Source organism: Nannospalax galili, unplaced genomic scaffold (genome assembly GCF_000622305.1).
Source record: "Nannospalax galili isolate Female #2095 unplaced genomic scaffold, S.galili_v1.0 scaffold120, whole genome shotgun sequence".
Classification (NCBI taxonomy): domain Eukaryota; kingdom Metazoa; phylum Chordata; class Mammalia; order Rodentia; family Spalacidae; genus Nannospalax; species Nannospalax galili.
In genome coordinates, this window is record NW_008350324.1 from 1,938,932 (window position 1) to 1,944,306 (window position 5,375).

The window sequence follows — 5,375 nt, forward strand, 5'->3', positions numbered from 1 at the left end:
AAAAAGACCAAACCTCCCCCCCCAGGTCCCCCCCCCCCCAGCATCTGCCCCTCTCTGGGCATCCATCCCCAAGGAACTTCGCATGCCTCTTGGAGCTGTTTCTGAATTGGACACCACTGAAGGATGTTGTCTTGGAGACAGGTGTGGACAGGACCTGTTGAACAGGCTCTGGTCTCATTCTTTCCAGCCAGGGTGAGCAGTGACAGCCCTCCTGAGGACCTGCCTCCCAGGGCTGATCCATCCTCAGCCTCAGCTGGCTGTTTATCTTGGGATGGAGGACTGGTCAACAGAGGGATGTCTTTAGTGTCTTCCCAAGAGATGGAGCGATGCCTGGCAGTCACATGTTTGAGAGCTAGTGTCAAAGCTGGGGATTGGAAAGATGTTTCATCAGTCAAGAGAATGTACTGCTTTTGCAGAGGACCTGAGTTCAGTTCCCAGCACCCATTCAGGTAGCTCACAACCACCTGTAACTCCAGCTCCAGGAGATCCAACACCCTCTTCTGGCTTCCTTGAGCAGCCTCAAATATATAACACATACACACACAATTTAAAATAAAATCTTAAAAAATAGAACGGGACTTTCTGGGATTCTCTGGAGCTTGTAAAGGCCTAGGGGCTGGGGTGGGGATCAGTTCTGCCTTGCAAGTTCTTCACCTTCCTTCAATCTGTGCTTTTACAAATTACTAAACGCTTCCATCGGGGAAGGGGCTCTAGATGTAGGAGTATGAATAGGGCCTGTGGCTGTGTGTTCAAGTTTGCTTCTCTGTTGCTGTGATAAAACACACCAAAAAAAACTTGGGGAGGACAGGCTTTATTGCATCGTCCATCTTTGGAAGAAGTCAGGCAGGAGCTCAGGGCAGGAATGTGGAGGCAGGACCTGAAGCACTGACCATGGAGGAATGCTGCTTCCTGGGTTGTTCCTCTGGTCTGCGCTCAGTCTGCTTTCTTATACAACCTATGACCACCTGCCTAAGGGTGGCATTACCCACAGTGGGCGAGTCCCCCACATGCTCAATAATCAAGAAGATGCCTCACAGACATGCCCACAGACCAACCCAATAGAGGAAATTCCCCAGTTGAGATTCCCTCTTCCCAGGTGTGTCAAGTTGACAACTGAAGCCAACCATGACACATGTGTGATGGGATTAGGTCTATACAATGTAAAGAGTTTGAATTAGCAGCCAGCCTTTTGGAGGTAGTTTACTCTCATGTTTTCAAAGAGGTAGCTGCTGCCTTCTGTGGGATCGTCTTTCATGGCTGGGAACAGGTAAGCCTTCATCTGCTCTTAGTCAAGGGATCATCTGTCCATTTTGACACCCTCCTTACTGTGTTTTATTCATGTTTTGTATCTGCCCAGCTTCAACCGAGCTACTCACTCACTTGAATGTTCTTCAGAGCCGAAGGAGCCTTTCATGACCTTTTAAATGTAGGAGTCAGAAAACTGCATTGTGGGGCAATTGTAACCACCCCTTGTTTTGACAGTAAAGTGTTGTTGGCACCTCACTGCACCCACTGGTTTAGGTTATTGCCTATGGCTGCTGCTGTCATGAAGCAAAGTTGAGAGTTGAGGCCTGAGTATCATCTCTACCCTTTATACAGCATCTTTGCTGATCTGACCTGTCCCATCTTCTGTTATTGATGAGCAGACTGAGGCCCTGAGAGGGAAAGACAGGGAAGCAGAGATTATTCTGGGTATCCAAATTGCTTGGATGGAACAGCACCTGCTCTAACTCAATAGGGAGTCCTGCCTTAAGGAACAGCTGTGAGGTGGCAAGAAGCCCCAGGTCCAGCCTGCACTTGTAAGCAGATGGGCCTGAATCTGGGCTCCATCCACCATCAACAGCCCTCTACACTTCAGGCTCAGAGCTTCCCTACAAAACCCCATACTGTAGACACACCAGCTATCATGTCCTCTAGGTTCTGGTCAGGCCTCCTGCTGGAATTTGACCCTGGCAGGACAGAGTCTAGCCAGCTGGGTGCCCAAGGTGGGATGAGGAGGGAAGACTTGGGTCTGGGCCTCCTGAAAAGGGATGTCTCATACTAAAGCCCACCCTGCAGGTCAGTCACTTCTCTGAACTTCAGTTTCCACATATGAAGAGTAAAATTGCCATACCCATCTTTAAGGGAGGCTGAGGGTGTGGAAGCCCTATAAATGCAATGATACCCAAGATTTGCTTTGAAATGGAAACAAGGGAGCCAAGCAGGCAATGGGCAGGTGATGATGGGCAGTGTGTATACCAATGTCTAGATATGTGTGCCATGACAGGCCTTTCTCATAATTTGGTGAGAAATTGGGAGCTTTAGTTTTCAAAATTGTTCTTGCCCAGGATGGTAAAGCAGCCCATTGGTTAAAGTCAGTTGCTGCCAAATCTGATGACCAGAGTTCAATCTCAGGGACCTACAAGGTGGTAGGGGAGAATCAACTCCTTAAAGTTGTCCTTTTACCTCCACACATGCACACACACACAGAGAAATGTACACAAATGTGCAGATGTGTGCAAAGAGATTAAGGGGACTTGAATATAGACTGAGAAGGCCTATAGGCACACTGTTGTGAGATTTGGCCAAAGGACTGGGAAATGAGACCTTTGAGCTCACAAGAAAACAGCTTTATTAACCAGCAGGAGCCCAGGCAGAGTTATCCCGGGCCGAGAGCTGAGGTCTGACACGTCACTTTATAGTGAAAAATAACAAGCATCAGTGGTTGGCTACTCAACCGTGTATGATTGGTTAATTCTATCTCTGGGAAATGAATGAAAAGAGGATTATTATAAATTTTTTTATAAAAGAAAACAGGCAAAAATATTTAGAGGAGCATTGTGGTCAACTTGACCGCAAACTGTATTTACATATAGTGCCATTTAATCATACAGTTGGTGGTTTCTCTTATTTTTGTGATTTTTACTTTATGACTTTGATTAGAGGGAAGGGTGAATGGGAAGTTAGGGGTGGGGCTCGTTTCTCCAGAGCACGTAGGAAAGGTAGCATTTACTAAGCTACATGGCTTACTTATTAAATTTGGTGGGGGGGCACTCATGCACCAACACCGTAGGAATTTTAGCAGGAAAAGAGAGAAAATTGATCAGAGACATTATCTAAAGAGTATTTTTCATAATTAAGGAAAAATGTGAATCCCTCAGATGTGAGATGTATGACCACCACAGAGGTAAAAGCAAACCCATGTAATTAAAGCAACATAAAGGGCAAAGAAAACATTGTCAGCCATTGAAAAGACTGTAATCAATTGAAAGGTCATGTTTACTAATAAAGGGATCAGATTTCTCAACAGTGAATAGAGGATAAAGCTCATTGTCTACAACTAGCACTGATGATCTACAATTCTATACCCAGTGAAACTGTCACCCAACACACACACACACACACACACACACACACACACACACACTGGGTATATATCTATATACACTGTAACTATCTCTCACCACACACACACACACACACACACACACACACACACACACACGTATATGTAAAGCTATATGCACTCATTTTATACAAAATAATTGCAATGTGTGTTTATGACATAGACCACATGAAAATAAATGCTGTGGCAAGATCACCTGAATTAAAATCTTTCCATATTGATGGAGAGGAAGTAGAACTATTAACTCAATTTTCAGAGCTTGAAGTCAAGAGTACACGTTCTAGTTTCATTCTGTTGTGGTGATAAAATATTCTGACAAAAATCAGCTGAGGGAGAAAGGGGTTTATTCAGCGTATAATTCCAGGTTATGATCCATCACTGTACAAATGCCAAGGAAGGGCTTAAAGCAGCTGGTCACATCCACAGTCAGGAGCAGAAACAAATGCATGCTTGCTCACTTGCTTGTGCTCAGCTCACTTTCTCCGCCCTTACACAGCTCAGGACCCCCTGCCTAGAGAATGGGATCTCCCACACTGGGCTGGGTCTTCCCACATCAATTAAGACAGCCAGCCCCTCATGGACATGCCACCCAGTGTACACAATCCCTCATTGAGGCACCCGTCCCAGGTGATTTTAGGTTGTAAGTTGACAGTTAAAGCAAATCATTACAGTATGTATTAGAATGTGTAGTGTTGACACTAACATTATGGGACCAGAGTATCCAACTTCTGACCCACAGAGAGTTAAAAGGACAAATGACGAAAACTCCATCAACCTGATACAAAGCTCAGAAGGATAAAGTGTGGTGATGAGGCAAAAATAAGATGCTGGAATTAGATCCAGACACATCAGCAGGCATGATACATCTAAATATGTCAGTAATATCAACAATCAGCATTGTCTTATTGGATTAAAGGAAAGATAAAAACTCAAGCCAGCTGTACACTGCTTCAAAAAGAAACAGCTTAAACAGTAAGGGCATGGGAAGATTTGAAGTCCAGGGATTAAAAAAACAAAAACAAAAACAGAGTAAGCGTGTATGACTAGATTATTATCAGGGGGAAAAAGACTTAAAGCAAATAGCACTTTTAGAAATGAAGAGGCTTACACCATGATGTTAAAAGATTTAATTCACAAAGGAGCTAGAAACTTGTGTACACTTTAAACTTGTATGCACTTAACATATGCCCAAACCCTCAATTACAGAAGAATACTTTAACATACCTCCCTAAGTAATTAAGGGATGGAACACACAAAAAATAACTAAGAACAGGGAAGATGGGGACAGGCAATTAACAGCAGAGAGCTAATGGACGTGTGGAGAAGCCGTAATTAGAGACGAGTCCTTCTCAAGGATTTAGAAAATATAATCATATCCTGGAGCTTCAAAGCCAGCATCACCAGTTACCAAGGCACTGGTTGGGGTGGAAGAGCAGAGGACTCTGGGAACATGGCCGCCTGGCCCCCAACTCCTACTTCCAAGCTCTTTGCCTTTCCTGGCAGCTTCCTAGACCTAATGTCAGCGGGTGTGGCCAGGCCTCTGACTCTACTGGAATCCATCAGACAGGCTGTTGGAGGTGTTGCCTGCCATGACACAAGCAGTCAGTAGGGAAGAGACGCAATTTGGGGTGAAGGCCATGCTTTGTTCCTGGGAGCTTCCCCATGGGCTGCCAGTCTGATTTGGGATGTCTGGGCTGAGAACTTCGTGCTCAACAGGACCTCTGAGCAGCCTACAAGGAGCTAGGATACTCTGATAAGTAAAAAGACGGACCCATGGGAGCACAACATGGGTGCAAGACCATAGGAACTCACAGGGTACTATGGAAGTGAGTGTGTGTGTGTGTACTTGGTGTGTGGTGAGCCACAGGCCTGGAGGCCAAATCCAGTCCACCACCTGTTTTGCTGAGTTTTAGAAGAGTCCTTAACTTTTTTTTTTTTTTTAAAAAGCATTTTCAGGTTCACAGCAAAATTGAGAAGAAGGTACAGAGAT